A 25,233-nucleotide genomic window follows, 5' to 3' on the forward strand; every position below is an offset into this window, starting at 1 on the left:
CAAAACGCTGGCTCTATGGCTTGGAAACGGGGATGAGCACCACCACTTAGAGTCGAACACGACTGGACAAAAATTGTCAAGTGGAACCTTTACCTTTGCCTTCAATTACAGAATGGACAAAACTAACATAGTTTATCTGGCTGCGGGATAGTAAAATTACATTATTAGCTGTCCTCCTTTTATTTCATTTTCTTCCTTGTGAAGAAGAGAAGAAGGCATTTATTTCACTTGACCATCTAGAAAGGTCACAATATTTTCTGCAACAAGATACCGAGTATATTTAACTATTAACATGTGTCAGATGTAAACAGCAGGATGTTTCAATGAAAGTGCTTTGACATGATGAATAATGTGAATAACTTTTGACTAAGGCTGAATCAAAGACCTTGCAATGTTTAGACACTAAAACAGGACTCAGAATAAATCTCCATTCAGATATATCAATTTCTTTCTATTCATTTTTTGAAATTGTTTTTTTTTGGGGGGATGGAGGTTGCAAGTGTGTGTGCAGCTCTCCAAAGTGCACAGATGGGCACATATGTTCTCCAAATAGCTGAAAGATGCCTGCCTGCTTGCCTGGAGTCCTGGACAAAAGTTTTGGCAATCTACGGGTGGCACCAGAACAATGCAAAAGTAGGGACCATGGGGCCTCTCTGGGCAAGATCTTCCACAGATGGGATGCCAACATTGCAAAGCCCTGAGTGCTGCCTACTTTACCTTACAATATAACTACCCTAGGGGAATGGTGCCAGACACTTTATTCAGTTTACTGAAATGCACTCAAGGCTCTGAATAACAATGCCAGTGTTCTTGCAGACTGTTTATGTGCTCAGAAACCCAAAGGATGTCTTGGTCTCCTATTATCTTTTTTTCTGAATTTTCCATTAGACTGAAAGAAATAGATGGATCGGTTTCTAGGTAAGAATTATCAAGTGCTGTAATATAAATCACATTTATCCCTACTCCTACATGGCATCAACCATTTGACAGCAACAAGCCACATTCAAGCCATATACCTGAAACAATGGAAAGAACAAAAGGATGGTGGAGCCATGGGCCATGTTCTGTAAGCATGTGGAGTCAAACACACTGACAGGTTCTTCTTTAGATCTTCATGAGCCCCACGGAAAAGTCTGAGTGATTTCCGGGTGTGGAAGGGATTTGAGAAAGTGAGCTAAGTGCACCCACTGATCACAACCTCCATTTCAGTTCTCTCCAGTTACAGGCAGAATGCCTAAGTACTGAATTAAGGTAAGAGAATATTTTCAAAAGGTTGCACCACATGCTGTTGGACGCCGTGGATAAGTTCTAAACTATGTTCAAAACATAGTAAATAGAGCATCCTCGCTAAATAAATAAAAGTCTAAGAAACCTTTTACTCCATGCTCATGTGATAACTGAGGTAACCACACTTTCTCTGTTAACTACTTTGTAATGGAAGAAATTGTGTGTAGATAAAGTTTCTAGGTAAGAAAATAAAAGAACAGCCTTGTATCGACACAAAAAAGGAGCATTAAAAATCTGATTTATATCCAGTTACAGAGTTCTGGCATGGAAATGTCAGCCTCACAATCTTTTACAGTGGACCCTCTACTTACGGAATTAATCCGTATTGGAACAGTGGCTGCAAGTCGAAAAGTCTGTAGGTCAAATCTCCATTGACCTAAAATGCATTGAAAACTGATTAATCCCATAACTGGCAGTTTTTATTCTATTTTTGTTCCATTTGGTTTTTTTTTCTGGTCTGTAAGTCGATTCTCCGGCTGCAAGTCGAATCTAAATTTTGCAGCCACAGAAATCTGTAACTTGAAAAGTCTGTAAGTCGAGGGTCCACTGTACATACCTTGGTAGTGGAAGAGCTACTGAATCAATGTTGTTGCTTGATGGCAGAAGCCAGTGCCTGCTTTCTTCTAAAGTTCCTCTCCCCAAACAGCTCCCATTCACTCCCTCTATGCCACTGCCCATGTGCATTTGCAATCCCTGTCTCCCTCTTTCTCTTTCTGTCCTGCCAACATAAATCCTGTTGGGATCTCCTCAATCTCTCTCCCAGGAGCTAAGCTCCTCAAAGCGAATGCTTCCTTTTAAGTGTTCCTGATGGCCCATTTCTTGTTCTTCTGTGACCCATGATGAAGGTTGTATATGATATTGTATATTAGGAGTGGGCAGGATCTGGAGCTCAGGGCCTACATATTCCCACTCCTAGACCCTGAAGGGCAACAACATCTCCCTTGCAGCACCAGCCACCAACACCAGGGCAGAAGGAAACCCTTGGAAATATTTAAAACTAATTATTTTTAAATTCAATTTCTTTAAAAAAAAAAAAAAACCTCTGGTTTCCAAATGTGGGATATTCTGCTTCTGTATTCATGATTCAAAACCTCAGGAAATGGTCTGGTATTGCTGCACAATATTGTGTTTGTGTTTCCAGCAGGAAAAGGGATGGCAAGCTTTATATAGCAAAGGGCAGCTTGAATGTTGACAACACTGGTGGCAGCAGTCAAGAAGGTCTACAGGATACCCTCTTGTGTTCACTACTATTCAAACTTGTTGAAAAACAACCCTAACAATTTGTATGGGAAGAGGTTAACTGATGAAAAAGGGAATCAGCTTCTGGGATTTTCCACTTTGTGGATTTTATTTCATGTCAGTTGGGGACGAAGACCATTGCAATGACAGCATATTGTTTTCAGCCTTTCTCATAGCATCTGCCTCCTTTGTCTAGTGATAATTCCAACCCTAGCATGGAAGTGAAACATTGGGGAACAGCCATGCCAAATGTAATTTTTCCTGATCTAGGTTTTATGCTGAACTATGGAAGAAGTTATCCTGAGAAACCTATATGTGGACAGGAAGCAACAGTTGGAACTGGACATGGAACAACTGATTGGTTCAAAATTGGGAAGGGAGTATGACAAGGCTGTATATTGTCCCCCGGTTTATTTAACTTATATGCAGAATACATCATGCGGAAGGCTGGACTGGAGAAATCCCAAGCCGTAATTAAGATTGCCGGAAGAAATATCAACAACCTCTGATATGCAGATGATACCACTCTGATGGCAGAAAGTGAGGAGGAATTGGCCCCATCACCTCCTGGCAAATAGAAGGGGAAGAGATGGAGGCAGTGATAGATTTTACTTTCTTGGGCTCCGTAATCACTGCAGATGGGGACAGCAGTCAGGAAATTAAAAGACGCCTGCTTCTTGGGAGGAAGGCAATGACAAACCTAGGCACCATCTTAAAAAGCAGAGACATCAACTTGCCAACAAAAGTCTAAATGACTAAACGACGACAATGGAAGAAGTTCAGCATAAAACTTCCTTTCAGTGGTAGGTGGCTCACTGCTGGACCACACTGAAGGCTGGTTTGCTCACAGGGATGATTTCAGCATTCCCATCCTTACCTAAGAAGAAGTGAAGAAGGTAAGACATAGCATTGCTTTCCCACTGGATCTAAACATCTATTGAAACACCCTGAGCTTCACCATGGACCCTGAGGTCAAAGGAAAAGGCAGGCAAGTGTTCAGATAGGAATGATAAGAAGCAAGAGTCAGAGACTCTTTGATGTGGTCCTCCTGTCAAGTTGAGCCTTCAGGAGAAAGTCTGGACAGCAGTGGAAGCAGAATGTCCAAGTTCAAAGCAGGAAAGTGTGCAGAAGTCTAAGCTGAGCTTGAAAACCTTTCTGTCTCATTCTTATTCAGTTTCTTAGTATTCTTGTACCATTCTTGTTCTGTTTGTTTTTTGTTTTTTGTGTTTTTTTCTTCATTCAGGGGAAGATGTTTTTTTTCCTTACATCAAAATTTATGTGTCTGTTTGTATGTTTTTGTCAGAATGTTCCCATGTTTGTATTGTGTGTCTAGCTGCATAGTCAAGGCCCTGGAGATGGAATCTCCCCTGTGTGTCTCAGAGAAGGACCCGGCCAAGATCCACAGTAGTGTGTCTTCTTGTTGATTATGATGATGTTCAAACATGTTTGTGTATATTTTGACAGGCCTCACAATCGTTCTGAATCTTCACAGATTTTGAAGTAACCAAGATTGTAGAGTTCCTATGTGGGTGCTATTTTTCAATTTAAAAAACCCCAACTATTATTATGCAGCGGTGATTTTTCTCAAATGTAAATGCTGTCCTGCTTCAGGATCTGAGAAGCTCTATATTGAAAATAATCATATGATGTTGTTGATAAGCTTACATTTGATAAAATGAGGAAGGATCCCAGGATAACTAAAAGTACCGGCCTTCTGATATTGTAGAACTCAGGAAAGGATACTTTCTCCACATAGATAAGACTGTGGCCAGTCCGTTGGTACCAGTATTGATATCAATGGGTTCGCATAAGAAAGCTACTATGGCATAATTTAGACACTATGCAAATATATCTTATTTTCACAGACTTTGAAACATGATTTTATTGTGCTGAATTCTCCTAGTGTTCATTTTTTAAAAAAGCTATATTGTTGTACTTGTTCTTGGTGCTCTTTGTTTTATTTCATTGTCTCAATTTTTTTAATTTTTTATGTATGTTTTAATGATTATTGTAAACCACCCAGAATACCGCTTCGCACTAAAGCAGTATTTACATAAAAAAGTTGTATAATATTGTTTCATTTTAAGTATTTTAATGCTAGAGGAATCTTTTAATTCAGTATGTAGACTGTGACATTTCTGTTATGTGCTTATTACATGCAGGATATCATGAAAGTTGCATTCATGAGGTGAATTCAAAAGAGATGAACTGGAATTTCTATGATCAGGATCCAACATAATGCTGATAAAGCAAAAACTGCGCCAATTTACTTAAGTGGGAGGCGGAGACAGCAGGAAGAGCACTGGACTCTTCTGCCATCCATGGAGCCTTCTGGAAGGTTCTAGTGCCAGTGGTCATCTTGGTTGATTTGTCCATCTTTGAAGATAGTCACCTCCTTCAGATTAACTATTTTGGAGGGAAGAGAAGCAAGTGGTTAAGGACTAAAGAGAGTTTGGAGCAAGAAAAAAAACCTTTTTAAAAACTCTGTTTGTAACTGGAAAGGGACCAGAGGTAGTTTGTTAATCAGGAATTGAGTGTATAGCATCCCTTGTGAAAAGGCATGCGTTTACTATTTTAGAACTGAAAACCACACAAGATGTTTCTAAAATCCTATGCAAAATATTTTGGCATTAATATTATTTTAGCTGATGACAGTAAGCGATCAAAAAAGGGGGAGCTGGACAAAAGAAAATGCAGGCACATTGTTATTCTCAGAGAGAGAGAGTTTGAAAGCAAAGTTCAGAGTTTAGAAAGGACTTTTCTTAATACACTGAAGGCGGTGTGTGTTTTTTTAAAGTATTTGTCCTTGAACATATCTGGAGTCTGGAGTACTTCTCTTTGAATAGGTTTGTGCACAAATATCCACACCATTTTTAAAAGGTTTGTACAATGTTAAACACAGCCCTTAGAGGTAACCTAATTAGTAAACTAGAGAGTTTTAAAACTCTCTGGTGCCATCTTTGAACTGAAAAAGACATCTACTAATGAAGTCCCCAGTGGGTTAAAAGTCTGAATTTGGCAGCTTTTGTACTGCTATAGCTGAATTTCAATGATGACGTTACAAAGGCAACAGTAAGGAAAGTTGTACTTAAAGGTGGAATAGGAGCATAAGAGCTTGAGTAAGGTTTGAACATGACTAGTATTTCATCCACATTTATCGATGGAAGTTGAAGATGCAAGTTGTCATGGATGATAAAGATGCTTCATTTGCTGAAAGGAGGTCAAGAGAGAACAGGAATGTATGAATGTAGTATATGAACTAGTATATGACTGATACTGAGTAGTTTTTGAGAAAATGTTTTCACTCTAAGAATGCCATAAGAAGGATTTTGCCATCTTTCAAAATTGAGATAATGGAATCCAGGGATTAAGTACAAACCAAATTCCTCTTTCTACATATTTATAGCAAAAATTGGAAACTGCAGCATTTGAATGATGTTAACTAGGTTTTGAAGCATGATATAATGTGAATAAATTAAATTAATCTGCAAAGTTCTTCTAAGATGAAGATACAGGCTTCCTTTGAAAATACTTTGGATGTTTTTATTTTGGAAACACATTTTGAAACAGCAAATGTCCAACATTCATTTTCTTTTTGAACGAATCAGCACCATGGTGTCATGTGTAACGAATCTGTACACAGCAGCATTTGAAAATATTTCCCCACACACATTGAAATTAAATGTTGTTTAAGATCCCTCTATTTGGATAGGAGAGATTTAAAGATGTATTCACTTGCCACAATGAAATCAATGCATGGTAAACAAGGTTAGCTATTTATAATATTAATTAAAAGCTCAGATGTTTATTTGTTGGCTGAAAAGGTGTGATGTTGGTTATGCATCACACCCATATTCTATATGGGGAATATAGGAGGAACCTCTCCAAAGAGTGGGAAAGTGTTGCAAATAGACCCAGTTATCCTCTGGAAACTCAGTGCATCTGGCCAGTCCTTCATTTTCAGAAGTGTTGCATTGTACTTGATGTCTGTGCAACACTCTGATATGAAGAAAGAAAGAAAGAAAGAAAGAAAGAAAGAAAGAAAAAGGTTATGCACTATGAAGAATACCTTTTATACAAAATTACAGTGATTAAATGGGGCATGATGCAGCCATTGTTAATTCTTTTTAAGTTACACATTGGGGAGGAGCCTAAGGACATAGTTACAGTGGTGCCTTGACTTACGAACATCCCAACCTATGAACATTTTGAGTTACAAACAGCTCTGTTCACAAAATTTTGTTTTGATTTGCGAACGGAGCTTTGACTTACGAACAAAAAGAAATGCAGGGAAGGTGGCAAAATTTGAACTTTCAGTTAACTGTTGGCCAGTGAAGAGGCTGCTTGTCGGCTGCCTCTCTCACCCCAGGAGTTAGAGACTGTGGATACAGAGAGAGACTTCATACTGCTTACTGCCTGCTACTTTACAGCCTGGCTTTTTTATTTTTTATGTTTGGATTTTTGAGTTTCTTTTTTAAAACAGAGAGACTGCCTGTTCTGGGTGAGTACACTGTCTTTACCGTACAGGGGTTTTGCAGCTTGGGGTTGGGCTAGGTGGCTAGGTCGGGGGGGGGTATTGTTCTGTACTGGCTATTGGATTTAAAATCAGAAAAGAGTTTGCAAAGGTCTGTATGGCTGTTGGCTTCTAAAATGCATTTTAGTGTTTTGGTTTTAAAATCAGAAAACTTTTTGCAATGGTCTGTCTGGCTTTTGGCTCTAAAGCTAAGTGACCTCACTTTTGTTTTAAAAGGTGTTGGTGGGTGGGTTTAAAAGGTGCTTGGTATGTTTTAAAATGTGTTTTGTTTAAAAGTTGCTTGGTTTAAAATGTGTTGTAAAATGTGTGGGTTTAGCATGTGTGGTTTTAAAATGTGTTTAGACTCCAAACTCTCTCTCCTCCTCATTGTCTTCTCTCTCTCTGTCTTCTCTCTTTGTGCTTAAAAGCACAAACCTTTGTCTGAGGGGTCTGTGTGCCCCAGTGCTGGCCTTCTTCTTTCTTTCCTCTTTTCCCCATTGATCCATCCCTGCCTCCCTCCTTTCCTGCCCTTTTTTAAACCTAACTTCATCTTAGGTTAAAAGAAGAAAAATTCTCCCCCTAGTTGTAAAGGATGGATTAACTGGCTTTGCATTAGCTCCAATAGGAACAAGTGCTTAGACTTACAAACCATGCCTCGACATAAGAACAAAAAACAGCCAGAACGGATTAATTGGGTTTCAATACATTCTTATGGAAAATGCTGATTTGACTTACGAACGTTTTGACTTACGAACATCTTCTGGGACGGATTAAGTTCGTAAGTCAAGGCACCGCTGTATTTAGGGATATGTTTGAAATTTACTTCATTGTTCTTTTTAAATTGTATTTCTCCAATGCACACTTCCTAGACCAAACAGAAAAAGGAAAACAATTTGTACTTGGAAATCTTCACATTCCTGGATTTGTGATGTGTTTTGCAAGGGAAAAAACGTATATGACAACGTGTCAGAAAAATGTAGAAAAACCACTGAGGAAATGTCTAAAATGTGGTCTAATAGGATTTCATCAAAGGAGGCATGCATCAATTAATGAATTCCTTTGAAAAATGCATATAAAATGCATATATGCTGGAATACTCATGGTGTTTGTATAAGGTCTGCATAACTTGCTGCAGCTGATTGTATCCAAATGGCAAATGGTCAGGGCATGTCTAAGTTATGCAACTAAGTGCCCAACCAGATGCTCAGATAAGATGCACCCAGGTACCTTCTCAATTAGACACTGGTGATGGGATTTTTGGATTTTTTTTGAATTATTAATTCCGTAATTCCCATTCTGTGAGTTCTATCTGATTTACGCACACCTTAGACATACCCAAGTGTGTTTCACTTGGGAGAAAAGGGCTAAACTGGAAGGCTTTGGGGCTTACCTAGGCCTAGTTCCACCCAAGTTTCTTGCCCCTGACCCTTGTTACCAGGGAACTTTCTTTCTGAGTAGGCATCTAGGCCAAGCAAGTCACCAAACCATACATAGATGTCAACAGGATTCTGGCCAAATGTGCGTGTGTGTGTGTGTTTTAAACAAGAGGAAGTCTTATATGACTGCATGGAATATTTGGTGGAGGAAAGAAGTAGATGTCTTCAGAAACAGATTTAACTATTTAGTAAAACACTATGCTCAACTGTTCTTTAGAAACAAACTGGATCATAAAATGTTTAGTCTTGGTGGGACTTTTCTAAAGGTCTTACAGAATACAACAGACATGTTCTTTCTCCATCTGTCTGGTTTTTTATATTGTACATTATCAGGCTTCATTGTTATTATGTGCTGTAGAACTGCCTCTGACTCGCCCTGCTTATCTCCTACAGACTCAAGTTCTTGGTTTTCTTTAGTGAGTCAGCCAATGTCATATTTGGTCTTCCTGCTGCTGGCCACCTTTCCCAACAATATTGTCTTTTCCAGGGAATCCTGCCTTCTCATGATGTGCCTGAAGTAGGACAGCCTCAGCTTCACTGTTTTTGTTTCCAGAGATAGTTCAGGCTTAATTTGATTTAGGAGCCACTAGTTTGTCTTTTGGCAGTCCAGGGTATCCTCAAAGCTCTCCTCCAGCATGACATTTGGCCGTGGTCTCCAGCAATACATCTTTAGACTTAATGATATTTTCTAATTTCTTTGTTGCTGCCCTTCCAATCTTCTTCTCATTTGTTGGTTGCAGTCTCCACTTTGATTGATGATTGACCCAAGATATACAAAATGTTTAAGAATTTCAATTTCTTCATTGTCAACATTGACAATGGGTTGTATAGTTTTTCTGTTCTCGTGATTTTTGTCTTCTTTATGTTGAGGTGCTGTTCTGCTTTGGCCCATTCTCCTTTCACTTTTCCTAACAGTTGTTTCAAATCATTTCAAGTCAATTCATTCAAGTAATGAAACCATTCACTACTAGAATCATAAAATCATTAAGGTGGAAGGGGCCTACAAGGCCATCGAATCCAATCCCCTGCTCAATGCAGGAATACAAATCAAAGTATATCTGCCAGGTAGTTGTCTAAATTTCTCTTGAATGCCTCCAGTGTTGAAGCACTCACCAGCTCTCGAGATAATTGGTTCTATTGCTGTACTGTTAGGACGTTTTTCTAGCCGCCTAGAGTGGTCGAAATGACTAGATAGGCAGGGTATAAATACAGTAAATAAATAAATAAAAAATAAATGATATTCATAAATCATTGACATATATTTTAACCACACATTATAGGCCACAGTGCATACTGTGTTTCCCCAAAAATAAGACTGGGTCTTATATTAATTTTTGCTCCAAAAACACATTAGGGGTTATTTTCCTGAGATTGTTTTTATTGTACAGCAACCTACATTTATTCAAATACAGTCGTGTCATCTTCTGGTTGCTGCACAATGGTGGAGGGCAGGGTTTCACCTAAGTGGGGCTTATTTTGGGGGTAAGGGTTATATTATGAGCATCCTGAAAAAACGTACTAAGGCTTATTTTCAGGTTAGGTCTTATTTTCGGGGAAACAGGGTATATGGCTTGAATAACAAGAAAAACATCAATATACTTCCATTAACCATAAAAACAAGGATAAATACATATTTCCAGCAGCAGATACTCCTAAGAAACACGAGAAATAATTTGTTTTAGTTTCTTTTTAAACTAAATTTTAACTATTTTTTTGTAATTATGTAACAGTTATAAGCAACTGAATATGTTTCAGTCATATATACGATATGTTTCAGTGTTACAATACACTTTCAGAGGAGCAGCAGAACCAATGAAGAGCTACGCAGAACCTTAGAATGAGCTGGTCCCTTCCAGCTCTGCAGTTTTCAGATGATGGTGATGATGATTTCAGATCATCTAGTGAGTTCTGGTTATTTATTAGTGCTTTTAATAAATAACAAATATTAAACGATGTCTTAAACTAATAGTAAATCAAGTTGGAGCATTTAAAATTGCCTTTTAAAGGCCAGGGGAAATAAAATGGCTTTCATCCACTACTAAAATGGCTGCAAAAGCCTTGCCAGGTAGGGGGAGCTTCAGGATCAAGCAGGGAGGCGCCTCCTTCTCCCATCTCCCAGTTTTGGGGAGCAATACCTGCCTTATTCACAGGCTGCCTATGACACAAAATGAACACTTTACAGAAATGTCATAATTACCATCATCATGGCAGTGGGGTCTAACTCCAAGTTTAGTCCCAAATAGAGTAAACCCATTGAAATAAGCAGGAGTCATTATATAGGGGTGTAGTAAGTCCCATTTATTTCAATGGCTCTTTTCTAGTTTGGACTACAACTGGATTTATCCAGTGTTCCCAAGAGTACAACAATTAGGATATTTCTGTGCAGAGTTCCAAATTCCACTTATATTATTGTGAAACCTCTCTAGTTCAGTGACTGCTCTCTAATGGAGCTACAGCTGATTTAGACCATCATATTTTATCTGAAACAATATAACTCACTGCTTATTAAGAAGGCATTATTTATTACAAGGGAACCAACAGAGCTGGGAATATTAGCCACATTATTTAATAAACATATTTTCATATGTCTGGATGTTTCCTTCCCATCCTCATTTACCACTTATGCTCATTATTAGTGTTAGATATCTTCAGGGGACAAATGCATCATGTCAAAGTATTTTTTTTCTACTTATGAAATACATAAAGTATGACAGAATGGCTTGGTGGACAGGGTGCCATTGTGAAAATTCATCAGTGGGGAAGTCACAGGCAGATTTGGCTTTCTGCCTTTTTCTTGTTACTGTTGCTTCCACTTATATATCGCCCCATAGAGCTTATAGCACTCTCTACTCTAGTTTAGAACATAAGAACATCAAAAGAGCCTTGCTGGATCAGGCCAAGGGTCCATCTAGTCCAGCTTCCTGTATCTCACAGCGGCCCCACCAGATGCCTCTGGGAGCACATAAGATAACTAGATCCCTGTCTCCTGATACCCCTCTGCTTCATCTATGCCTTTTTTGAGGTGCAGCAACCAGAACTGTACACAGTACTTCAAGTGCATGCAGCCTTACTAGCATTTTGTACAATGGCATTAGAATGTTCGCTGTTTTATTTTCAATTTCCACATAATTATGCAAGCACCACTTTGCCCCCAGTGAGCTAGGGACTCATTTTATGGACCTCAGAAGGATGAATGGCTGATTCAACCTTGAGCTAGCTACCTGAATCCATCAGGATCAAACTCAGATTGTGAGACAAGGCATGACTGCAGTACTGCAATTTATCCACTGCACCATGGGTTCTCCAACCAATCCAACAAACGAAACAAACCCATGAACAAGGTTTCATAAGAGGCCATGGCTGGACTGCCATCATCTGGTGAGTTTTATATTTGGATAGGGTGTTGAATACTCACTGGTCTTGCAGGTCCTAGTCTGACATTACCTTACCTTTCAATTTTCTTTGTTTTTCAATCCTAACTTGCAGATGGGTTGGTCAGAAGTAGAGGTGGGATGACTCACCAAAATGGTGAGATGTTCTGCTTCGTGACTTGTCAAAAGTTGACGACTCACAAAACATGAAGCTGCCCCCATGAACCAATGAATCATGAATTTCTTTGTTGATTCATGGGGTGGTTCTTTTAAAAAAAACTGACCCCCCGCTGCCACCCCCACTGTGCCACCCCCCACTGTGCCACCTCCATGCCACCCTGCACCACCACCAATGCCCCCCGTCATCCCCACCGATGCCCCCCACTGTAATCACCACCACCATCACCACCAAGGTCTCCATCTGACCTTTGAAGCCATGGTGTGTAAAAAGGAAGACTGGCTGCCCTTTGAAAGGATGGCAGCTGCAGATTTCCTACCCTAAATGAAGCTGCAGCCACCATCATTGCAAAGGGCAGTCAGTCTTCCTTTTTACACACCGTGGCTGCAGAGGCCAGATGGAGACCTCAGCGGCAGCAGCAATTACGGTGAAGGGGGGTTGGTGGGGGTGGCAGGGTGGCTAAGGTAGGGAGAGGAAGGGGGCGGGGGATAGGCTGTGGGGGTGGGTGGCTGTGGGAGTGAGTGGCTGCCTATTGGCCCGCCGATCATGGAAAAGCCATTGGATGGCTTTTTTTTCTTCATATGGGGGACAAATAGAATAAATATGGGAAATATTCATCCCTTCATATTCACCAGGGTTTCTGCAACCCACAAATGTGAAGGGATGAATATTTAATGAATCAGCGATTTCTGACAACTATCACAATTCTTTTTTTTATTCATCCCCATGTCTAGTCAGAAGCATTGCAACCTATGAAAATAGGGGTGATTGTTTTGTTTTATTGATCATATGTAAACCACTTTGTAAGCTGGACAAAAGGGTGAAAATGCATGATGTAATGTCATGTAATGTTAACTTACCAATGATACTAATTTGGGGGTGCATATAAGATTGCTGACTGTTCTTTTGCCTTTGCTATATATCAGAGGTTCTTAACCTTGGGTTACTCGGGTGTTTTTGGACTGCAACTCCCAGAAGCCTTCACCACCAGCTGTGCTGGCTGGGGTTTCTGGGAGTTGCAGTTCAAAAACAACTGAGTAACCCAAGGTTAAGAACCACTGCTATACTGTATATCATATTATTGAAAAGTGAGCTGTAATGTCAGAAAACCCTTGTCGCTTATGAGTCTCTCTGTAACAGCTCATACAATGATTTCTCTGTTATCGCTCATTAGAAAGAAAGAGGTAAGACAAAGGGAACATTTAAGGACAGGTAAATTCTACTGATTTGAACAAGAGGCAGAGACACAGCAAAAGAAATAAGCACATACTCAACTCACCCACTGAAATCACTGGGGCTTTAGTATGTAATGTTGGTATTAAAAAGTATGTAATAATTTTTTTTTATCCAAGTAGGTATGTATCACCCTGACATTTCCCAGCCTGGAACAGTCTCTCTGCTCTTGCCTTCAAAAGCTCTATAGATCTCCATCTCTCCTTGTATTCCTCTGACCGGTGGTTAGCCCACTAGGAGCCTTCTGCTTCGCCCTGCAAAAGCCAACAATAAGTTCAGGTCACATCTTGAAAAAGGAAAAGGGAAAAGATCCAAATTAGATCCTTCTTACCATGTCTAGGGAAAGAAACCTTATCCTTCTCCATCTTTTGATGGCACTTCGCTGCACTTTAGTCATCTCAGATTTTGACAGTTCTTCTTGACAGTCCTTTTGTAGAAACAAGAGGAAGCAGAAAATAGTTTCTGCCTGCTTTTATTAGCAGTAATCAGGATCTCACAACTCAACCACAGCAGCACCTCACTGTTCTAGGGGACTCCATCTCTGTTTCACTACCCTTTGTAGATGGAATAAAGGAAAGGTTGGAGGGTCCCCCCCCCCCACTTTCCTCTTCTTCTTTTTAAGGGCAGAGGGATATTTTTCTTACCACCGCTGACAATGATCTCAAAATCTGTCTTGCTGATATGTCAGTATTTTTATTTGCCAGATGGGACTGGATTCAGGGAAACACTTTTGCTTCCTGAATTTACCACTTGATGCAGCTTTACTTTTATTTAGTAAATAATGTGATCAAATGATTGCAGGGGGTGGGGAAAGAGTTGGAGGTGTGAAAGCACTGTCTGGGAAAGAGAGAGAAATGAGGATTTATTTTTGCATAAGGTATCATTATAGGGTCACAGGGTGGCTACATTTCTTCACTGTAGTCAGAAAATGGAGTGGGTTGCAGGAGATATTTTTACAGCTTCTACTTAGAAAACAGCTCAGCAAAATGCTCTGAAACATGGCAGTGTTTGACAGGCTTGCTTGAGGATGGTCCATGTTGATTTTGAGGTTGGAAAGCTTATTTATAGGAGTTCAAAGTTTCACAAGTGTTTGACAGATATTGGCTCTTCCCTCTTCCCTCCTGCATGACCTTTGCTGGGGCTTATTTGTATACCTGGGTTTGCCATATCACCCCTTTCTCCAGGACCCTCTGGATTTTAGAGGTGCCACTAACTGAAACTATCAATCCCAAAGCCCTGATTCCCCCCCCCAAAAAAGCAAGTCTCTAGTCTTTACAGAACCAGAAATATGAAGCAAAATATGGAATGACTACTTTGATGTACTGTTTGTGAGAAATGAGCCTTTCCATGTAAGCCACCCACAGTTTTACAGGTAAGTATAGCAATGTTGAAAACATTCTGTCCTTTTGCATGTAGCTGAAATCTGTTCACAAAAATCTGTCCACAGAGATGCCTGCACTGGTTTTATGCAAACTGCAATGCATAGACAACAATCAACTCATAGCAATGAATGCTGGCTAGGGGATTGTGGGAACTGTAGTCCACAAAAGGGACTGTTGAGAGCTCTGATATTGTACATTCCACTGCATGTCCTGCTGTGGCAGGGAATTCAACTTGCTGACCATTGCAGTTCCTTCCTTCTCTACAAATTTATAGGTTTATAAGCCTATGAATCTATGGTTTTCCAGAAATATTATGTCACAGTATTTTCCCCCTAACTTTTGGTAGCTTGGCTGAGAACCTTGCAAGGTGCTGCCAGAAAGTAGAGTTGGCAAATAAACTCAGTTCAACTCAACTTAAGTCAACTAAACTCAACTAAAATAAGGGACAATATAAAGTTTTAGAAGCTTCTGCTTATTTTTTTTATTCAGCTTATGATTGCTGTGAATCTTATATTTTGGAAAAGAGATTTGAGAGAATGAGAAGGGGCTAATACTACATGTATGTCTTGACACAGCCTTTTGAACAGCTTGCTCAAATATATGTCTTAATTAAATGAGTCTTCTACCTCAGTAAACCTACAGAAGAAATTGGTATATTCCTAGTCATTACAAAGCAGAGATTGGCAGAGTTAGTTTCTTGATTTATAACTCCCATAATCTTCCAACCAGTACAATCAGTTCTCACTGAGGGATTCTGGATTGTTTATTTATTTATGGAACATGTTTTCAAGCTCTGCTATGAATCTTAGTCCCAAAATCCATGTATCTGCTTTGGAATGCTGTTGCTGGTAAGCCTGTTCCAGGCATGCTCAGTTTATAACAAAGTAACAGTTTTTCCTCTTTTTTTGAAAGGCTTTTTTGAGGCTTAAATATTCAGCCCCTGCAGCCTTCCAAATAATAATAATAATAATAATAAGTGTGTGAGGCCAGCCATTCTCTTTCAAGATAAGCAAGATTAGTCTTTTCCATTTATTTGATCTGTTTTAAATCTAGACTTTATTTACCTGCAATGTTTATGGCTGCTTTACATAGTTCCACTCTCCCCATTTTATTTTGAAAGAAATGCTGTAAAGCAGGTTTGGCTAAGAAGTACTGACTGATCCATGTATAACAAATAAACTTTGAGGCCAAACAGGGGTATGTACTTGCATTCCCCTTGTACCAAATCTAACACTCAGACTACTATTCTCTGTACTGACTCATTAAGATCAGTGTTTACTGTGTAAGTGAATTCAAGACTAACATATATGGACCAATATACTGTCTTATAGCTACACCAGCCAAGGAAGTTTTCAGCAAGGCAAGTGAGGAATTTGTTGAATCTTAGAATCTTGGCAAAGTTCAGCTTCAAACTGTGCTGCTTATATACCACCCCATAGTGCTTAAAGCTAGGTACTCGATATACTGACCTTGGAAGGCTGGAAGGCTGAATCAACCTTGAACTGGCCACCTGAGTCCATCAATTTTGAACTCAGATAATGAGCAGAGTCTTGACTGAAGTACTGCAGTTTCACCACTATGCCATGAGGCTTGTTCAAACAGATATCAAGATAGTTAACTCTCCCATTATGATTATTTCTCCCCTGTTTGAGTATTTGGTAATTTTAGAGGGTATTATTCAGATCCTCAGTCGGGCTAGGAGGTTTGTAACACACACACCCTGACAGTGATGTCACTGTTGTTTCTCTCTCCTTTCATTTTTACCCAATTGTCCTCCACTAGTCTTTCTTGCTCCAATTCCTGGCTTTCCTGACATCCTTTACATGACAATGCTACTCCCCCTCCCTTATTTTTTCATTTATTCCTCTTGAATAAGTTATGCCATTCAGTCACCACATTCCAAGTCATGAGTCTCATCCCACCAGGTTTCAGTAAAGCCTATTAAATCACATTTGCACTCCTGTGCTAAGAGTGCACAGAAACTTCCTCCCAAAGAAAGGACTCCGGGAGGCTCACATAACTATTAAATTTAAAAGACATATAATTAAATACAAACAATATCAGCTATTAAACCATTACATTTAAAGCATATTTCATAGCCTAATTTAAAAACACCCCAGCAAGAAAATTATAGTATTCAATTAGTAACACGTCCCATCTTCAGTTGTTAGACTGCTAATGTGGTAATTGTGAGGTACAGAAATGGAGATGCAATAAAGTGTTTTTCCTTTTTTTTAGATCTTTTTTCTCTCTTTTTTCAATATATATTTATTCAATATATTTCTGGAATAGTCAAAATCAGGCCTTTGAATCTGGTTGAATCTGGACTTCCAAGCATCCCAGTCCGTGCCTGTGGTCTTCCACAGATGGCCACCCATCATTTCCCATGGCAGAATCACTTGGTATTCTCCTGGTCTTTATGTTTCTTTCTCATATTGTAGAAGATTGAAATGCTTTTCCTAAGGATTTGTTACTACTAGTAAGAGCGGTAACCCTAAGCTAACATTTGATATTTGGGACTCCATTGTTTTAAAGTTGCCTATAACCAGTCCGAGAATGTGGTCCCTGAGAACTTCTCTAATACAAATGCTAGCTCTTCAGCTGAAAGGGCTTCTCCAACCTTTAATTACAGAGCAATATTCCTCTTCTGCTTGTTGTTTACTGCCTGTGTTGCTCCAGCCACATAGTGTCTCTCTAGTCTTTGAAATTAATAATAAGCTCTATACTTTTCTTTAGGGTTGGGAAGTAGAGAAACCACTGTTTTTTTCATAAGCATGAATCAAAATGCTGGTAGATATATATGAGAAGGAATATTTTATGGAAAGATACCAGTATTTTGATGGTTTCTCATCTCAGTAAAAACTTGTTTACATTTTGGGACTGTTCTTTTTGCTTTCCTGTGGACAAATCTATTGGTTTGTCTTCTCCCACATTTGAATTTTGGTCAGTCCTGATTTTTAAAAAGGAATTGAAATCATGCCCTGGCCCATCTTCTCTGCTCCTCAGATTAACTGAAATTATTGCCGTGTTCTGTTTGGAGCCTTTAGCCATGTACCTTATAATTTGATCAACAGTGAGGAGCAAGAGACATTCTCTGTGGCCATATTCCCTTTAAGGAACTGCATTCCAAGTGACATTTATTCTACCTTCACTATCCGGCTTCTGAAACAAAGGCTGAGGACATTTATTTCCTTGGGCATGTGAATCTTGAGGTGGAAGACATTTTGGACAGATGGGAGAACACTTCACCCCTGCTGTGTTTTTAATATACACGCCATGACTGGGAGGAAATGTACATTTTTATCTAGAGACTGTTCTATTATTCTGTCTTGTTTACCAATCTGCATTCCAGAACTGGAAGAACAAGATATGAAAATACTGAATGAGTGAATGGGGATGAATGAAATTCCATGGTGAGTGTCTGCCAATCCAGCCAATGGCAGTACTATCTTTTCACTGTGATGTCAGCATCCCCGCTAGCTGTGTCAGAATAGAAATGGGCTACTCCATCGCTATTCAGCAGCCACAACAGTGCATTTGATAGGACGCTGATCATTGGATAAGAAAGCAGGTACCCAAAGCTTGTGCTCTGGCACCAGCATTTCTACTGTGATGGTGGCCCAGTGTGACTTGCTCAAACTGCTAAAATTTCAACAATGGAAGATAAAAGATCAGAGAATATTAACCAAATAAAATCAACCAAATTTTTTTCAATAATGCCATGCCTTTTTAAATATATATATATCCCTATCCATTTCAATATCCATTACTCTCGTTTTTCCACAGTGTGAAATATTTCACCTTCAACTCTATCAAAATGAGTATACATCAAAGAATCACTGAGAACTCTAATGGGTACACAGTTCGAGTGAAAAAAAAATATCCCCCACCACATACTTACATAAATGGCATGTTATGGGACCATTCACACTATGAACTATATAATGGATGAGTAGTTTAAATATCTTGGAGAGAAAGAATAAAAAGGACGGGGTACGACAAGCACTAAACTCCTCAAATCTTCAGCTTCCATGCCACAAAACAGACAGTGCACAGAGTTCTGGGAAATTCAAAAGAAAAAATGATATTCAGCTATTTGATAACACTTCCACTTATATTGCTTTTATTTAATGCTTACTTCCCATTGTGATATTTAAAGACCATGTAAAAGTAAAAGGGACAAAAGAATGATAGTAAAAAAGAGGCTATTTTCCCCATTTTTAGACTGAATTGCACAACAGTACCTGCAGAATTAAGCTGTATGGCTTTACAAATTCTTTGGGTCTGAAAAAAACCATACTTATAAAATGCAAAACCATTTTTACAACATGCAAAAACTCAAAGAAAGATTAAGAATGCTATCACAAAGAGGAGAGGTGCATGCTTTTTACATCTGGCCTCGCAGGCTTCATGACCTGGACCAGTTTCTGGAGGCCTTGGGAGGGTATCTGGCTGGCCTGGTAGATGATCCTGTCAAAGCTCAATTTAATCAATGGAGAAAGCCAGAGAGTTCCAGAAAAACATCTACTTCTGCTTCATTGACTACGCAAAAGCCTTTGACTGTGTGGACCACAACAAACTATGGCAAGTTCTTAAAGAAATGGGAGTGCCTGACCACCTTATCCATCTCCTGAGAAACCTATATGTGGGACAGGAAGCAACAGTAAGAACCGGATATCGAACAACTGATTGGTTCAAAATTGGGAAAGGGGGACGACAAAGCTGTATATTGTCACCCTGCTTATTTAACTTATATGCAGAATGCATCATTCAAAAGGCTGGAGTAGAGGAATCCCAATTAAGATTGCCGGAAGAAATATCAACAACCTCAGATATGTAGATGATATCAGTCTGGTGGCAGAAAGTGAGGAGGAACTAAAGAACCTTGTAATGAGGGTGAAAGAGGAGAGTGCAAAAAATGGTCTGAAGCTCAACATTAAAAGAACTAAGATCATGGCCACTGGTCCCATCACCTCCTGGCAAATAGAAGGGGCTCTATGATCACTGCAGATAGTGATAGCAGCCAGAAAATTAAAATGCACCTGCTTCTTGGGAGGAAAGCGATGATAAACCTAGACAGCATCTTAAAAAGCAGAGACATCACCTTGCCGACAAAGGTCCGCATAGTCAAAGCTGTGGTTTTTCCAGTAGCCATGTATGGAAGTGAGAGCTAGACCCTAAAGAAGACCCTGACTGCCGAATAATTGATGCTTTTGCATTGTGGTGCTGGAGGAGACTCTTGAGAGTCCCCTGGACTGCAAGGAGAACAAACCTATCAGTTCTGAAGGAAATCAACACTGTGTGCTCACTGGAAGGACAGATCCTGAAGCTGAGTCTCTAATACTTTAGCCATCTGATGAGAAGAGAAGACTCCCTGAAAAGTGTGAAGGCAAGAGGAGAAGGGGACGACAGAGGATGAGATGGATGGACAGTGTCACAGAAGCTGCCAGCATGAATTTGACCCAACTGTGGGAGGCAGTGGAAGACAGGAGGGGCTGGCATGCACTGGTCCATGGTGTCATGAAGAGTCAGACATGACTTAATGACTAAACAACAACAAAATTCAGAAACAACCCAGGTGGATGACATGATTGTCCCCAAACACTCTTTCCACTTCAGAGCTCACTCTGTTCCTTGATACACTGAGGGCTTGCTAGCTATGAAGTTATCTAGGAGATGACTGAGGAGCAGGTGGAGGAGAGACCATTTGGTGCAAAATTTGGCTGCTATTAAGAATGTGACCAATAGATTTGGCAATGCCGTAAAGGTGGCAAAGAAGGCCTTTAATATCAGGATTATTGGGGAGGCTACAAACTGACAAGCCGAACTCTTCCAGGTGATTCACAATCTTACCAATAATGGCCTTGTTATTATTTTTCTTGTGATCGATTTGCATTCTTCTAAAGAAGGATGCAAATCAAGGTCATCCTAGCTGATCTTGACTCCACCAGCAGTTTAGTCAATCAGCAGTAGAGGGAGGAACGACTGCTGCACCCTCTGTGTCTGCCTGCTTGGTTCAGTTTGACCCTGTAACTGCAAAGAAGGTGCTGGCTGGCTGCAGATCCACTACTTTTGTACTTGCCCCTTGGCCAGCCTGGCTTATAAAAGCTTCCAGTGGGGTTATGGTGGATTGGGCCATTAACAGTGTCAATTCTTCACTAAGGGAGGGACTTCTTCCCTCTCGCATGAAATAAACCATAATCCAACTCATCATTAAATGCCCACAGTTGGTGACAGATTGTCTTAATAACTTTTTTCCAATTGCCAACATACCTTTTATGGGCAAGGTGATCGAACAGGTCATAGCTAGCCAGTTCCAGATTTACCTGGAAGAGTAGGACTGCCTCGACCCATTCTAGTCTGGATTCAGGCCACAATGGAGTGCTGCACTATGACCTTCTAAAGGAGGCTAATGGGGGACAAAGCACCCTGATGGCTCTCCTTGATCTCTCAGTGGCTTTTGATAGCTTTGAACAAGATCCTTCTGGACAGGCTTTTGGAGACTGGGGTTGGAGGTCTAGATTTAAACTGGCTCTGGTCCTTCCTCAAGGTTTGGTCCAGAGAATGCAGTTTAGCAATGAGTTGTTGGTTCCTTGGACCCTCAATTTTGGGATGCCCCAGGGATTGTCAGTATCCCCAATGCTGTTTAAATCTATGTCAAGCCGCTAAGGGAGGTCATCAGGAGATTTGGAGTAAGGTGTCATCAGTATGCTGATGACATGCAACTTTATCTCTGCAGTGGAGGCCATCCAGACGCCTGAACGATGCCTGGCCTACATACTAGGATGCACCAGGGCAAACAGGCACCGATTGAATTGGACAAGACCGAGATTCTGTTCCTGGGGAGAGGTGCTCTGAAACATTGAGGGGATTATTCCTAGACTGGATGTGTTGCCCTCATGTTTAGGCATCAGGTTCACAATCTGGGCGTTCTTCTTGATATGGCTTTTTCTTGGGACTCAGATCACAACTGTGTCCAGATCAGCCTTCAACCAGCTTAGGCTTGCCTCCCAAATCCACCCATACCTTGACAAGGGTTAAGACATTGGTGCAGCCACTGGGGATCTCCCAGATTGACTACTGCAATGCTCTCTATGTGGGGCTTCCCTTGAATCTTACCTGGAGACTATAGTGAGTCCAGAACGTGGAGGCCAGACTGGGGGAGTCAGAGCGAGCAAATTTGATTGCATCAGTTCAGTTCTGACCAGCCTCCACTGGTTACCCATTGTGTCCCAGATGTTTTGCCACTCACATATAAAACGTTTAAGAGTTGGAAACATTTCTGTACAAGGAGGCTTTCCAATCTGACCCCAGTTGAGCATTTTGCCTCCAGTCCCATTTTCTTGTGATAGTTTGTTGGTGGCACTGGTTCTTTTTAAATGCTCTTGCCACTTTATTGCTTTTTGTGTTATATTTTAATGCTGTATTATGTAGTTCACCCACCAAGTTCTACCCGGACCACCCGCGCGACCCAGGAGGTGAGGCTGAGGAGCCTGACGCCGAGGGAGGCCCGGAGGGAGAAGACACGAAACCGGGCCTTCTCGGCGGTGGCTCCTCGCCTTTGGAACAATCTCCCTCCTGAGATTCGCGCAGCCCCTACGCTGGGTACATTCAAAACTCAACTAAAAACATGGCTTTATGTCAAGGCCTTCCCTCCTGCCAGCACCTAATCTAACTTAATTTATTTTTCTCTTCTTTATCTATTTATTATTTGCAATTATTTATGATTTTTGTCATTTTCTGTTAATTGATTTTTATTTTATTTTATTATAATTGTATATATGTTCCTGTTAGCCGCTCAGAGTGGTATAGATTTACCAGATGAGCGGGATATAAATCAAATAAATAAATAAATAAATAAATAAATATTATGTAGTTTTGTTTTTAATACTTTGTAAACTGCCCAGAACAGTGCTTCAGCACTAACTGGGGGGGGGGGGGGGGGAAGGGTAAATATATATTGGAGTAGTAAATAAATGAATAAATGTATTCTTGAAGGCTTTCACTGCTGGGATCTGATGGTTGTTGTGGGTTTTTCAGGCTCTTAGGCCATGTTCTGAAGGTTGTTCTTCCTAACGTTTCGCCAGTCTCTGTGGCCGGCATCTTCAGAGGACAGAGGAGAGCACAGAGTGCCGTCTTCTGAAGATGCTGGCCGCAGAGACTGATGAAACATTAGGAAGAACAACCTTCAGAACACGGCCAAAGAGCCTAAAAAACCCACAACAACCAAATAAATAAATCTTTGCACTAAATCTAATAGTTCATAACCCACAAGAGTAGGCCCACTGAAAGAATGAAACTTTTAAGCTCAATATTTATTTAAGTCCCATTGATTCAATTGTTTTTAGTAGCAACAAATCATTGATCATGGCCCTTTAGATTTTCACTCCATTCCAGACATCAGCAGAAGTGAGGCTAGCATCAGCAGCTGGCATCTTTAGGTAGGCAGGAACCATTGCTGATGCCAGCTTGCCATTTAAATTCCCCAAATTTCTGCAGTGGAAGGGGGGCATAGTGGTATAAGGTATAAATGGCATCTAGATTTATATAGGCAGCAGTTTGGTGCATTGCTACTGCCTGTAAACACTGCCCAAGAAGCACAAAGCACATGCTGCTCTGTAGCAGGTCACCCAGAAGAAGTCTCAAGACTGTAGGGTCAGCAGTGGGAATCAGCATTCCAGTAGTGCGTTCCCCATTGCCCCATCTGTAAAGTGGGCAAGCTCCTAATATATGAGCACTGCATTCCTGAATGTGTCCTTTAGCGGCCATTAAAGAGGAGTAGGGATATTTACTCTTTGTTGTGCTTCTGTTTCATATTATGAATGGAAAAAATTGAGAAACTTTGCACATGACACCAGTCACCACGGCTGCAGCAACAAGGCACCAAGACCTGAGCCATATGCCAGTAATCCAGAATTACTTTTGCATTGTTTTGCACCTACCAAGATACAGGGGAGGATTGTAGACATGTGTGTTCCTCCAGATGTTGCTGAACTGTGGCTGCCATTGGCCCTAGCCAATACAGTTGATGGTTAGGTATCATGAGAAGTGCCTTCCATTAACATCTGGAGCTGCATAGTTCCTATCCCTCGCCAAGAAAGTTGTGGATTTGGATTTGGTATTTTAAAGCATCTCACTGTGTGGTGTTATGAAGCTGCCTACATTTATATAGTATCTGTGCATGTATGTGCATATACAGGGTCCAGAATTGCTGGTTAAACTGGAAATCTGTTTGGAAGAAGGAAGGCTGCTATAGATGTCAGATTCCCAGAACAGGAAGAGGTGGCCAGCGAATTGGATAATATGGCCGTACTGATCAGATTACTAAATGAGCATTCGTAACAGGGAAAAGGACAAAAATATAACTCCCCAAGAGTCCTGTTAAATTGTAGGTATCTCCTCCTACTCCCCATGAATACCTCAAATAGAGAGTCTCAGCTCACAGCTGCAGACATCCTGCACACAGGCACTGCAACATGGTGTGGATTTTCTTATGACCAAAATATATTTAATGTAAATTGTGCACACACAAAATTGCTGTTTGTTGCATGGATTAGAAGCATTGGGGTGAATACTTGTAACTTTTTTCAACAATTAACTGCTCATTCTGTGCTTGCTCTGGGTGTGTATATGTTTGTACTGCCCTTCTGAAAGGGAAAGAAGACTAGCTTTGTGCAAGAAGCCTTCACACAAATTATGAAGACTCTAATGAGGAAAAATAGCACTCTTTGTTCACTCCTACTTGAAAACAAAAAAAAATGTTTGAGGCTGGGACACCAAAGTGTCTTATTGAGCTTAACTCAAGAATATCAAATAATTTAGTGAATATTCTTTTGAAATTACTAAGTTTAGTCCCTAAATTATTGCACTAAGAAACCCTGTTCTCCAAAGATTGGGGGGGGGGGATCTTGAGGTTCTAATACATGGACATGTGTGTAACTAGCATTAATTAACTGATAGTTTTAAAGCCAACCAGTTGAACTAATTTCAAAACCATTAATTTACTGACTGTCCTAGTGGTTTAACTGATCTCCTGTCAAATTCACTAAATTATTTGATACTCTGTCAACCATAGATTTTGCAAACTGGGATATATCAGGATCTAAGTTCTTCACACATGTTGGGAAACGACAGTTGACCATGCCTTATTGGGGATATTTAGTAACTGAGGAGGCTGTACAATTAACCAGTTATTTGTAACTGATTGCTTTTGCTTTTATAATTATAAATTATAGCCATGTTACATGATAATTACAACCCAGGAACAGTTGACTTCTTTAGCTGTGATCTTTTGTGTGTGTGTTTTTTTATATAGTTATTGTGCTGCAGGCTCACTAAATGCTGGGGAAGAAATATCACATGGTCCAACTGTGGGCTTCTACTGTCCTTCATGCTGTTTCTTTATGGTCTGTTCATGGTGCTGAACCAATGACAAGATGAACATGACAAAATCATGTTGAACCATGCCACTCTGTTATAGTTGTTATTATGTGCTGTCAAGTCAACCCCGACTTATGGAGACACTATGAGTGAGCAATCTCCAAAATGTACTGTTCCTAACAGCCTTGCTCAGTTCTTGAAAACTCATGTCTAT

The 25,233-nt window shown here is 40.2% G+C and overlaps 2 long non-coding RNA genes across 2 annotated transcripts in view; one reads left to right on the forward strand and one right to left on the reverse strand.

The window, feature by feature from the left end:
- Positions 1–25,233, forward strand: part of LOC144585986 (uncharacterized) — a 589,741-nt gene that overhangs the window by 521,805 nt on the left and 42,703 nt on the right. The window lies entirely within an intron of this gene.
- On the reverse strand, positions 13,031–13,731 carry LOC144585987 (uncharacterized). The gene is made up of 2 exons (XR_013540649.1): positions 13,589–13,731; positions 13,031–13,511 (listed from the first exon to the last, which is right to left on the reverse strand). It is a non-coding gene; the product is annotated as an uncharacterized LOC144585987 (long non-coding RNA).

This window comes from Pogona vitticeps, chromosome 1 (genome assembly GCF_051106095.1).
Source record: "Pogona vitticeps strain Pit_001003342236 chromosome 1, PviZW2.1, whole genome shotgun sequence".
Lineage (NCBI taxonomy): Eukaryota > Metazoa > Chordata > Lepidosauria > Squamata > Agamidae > Pogona > Pogona vitticeps.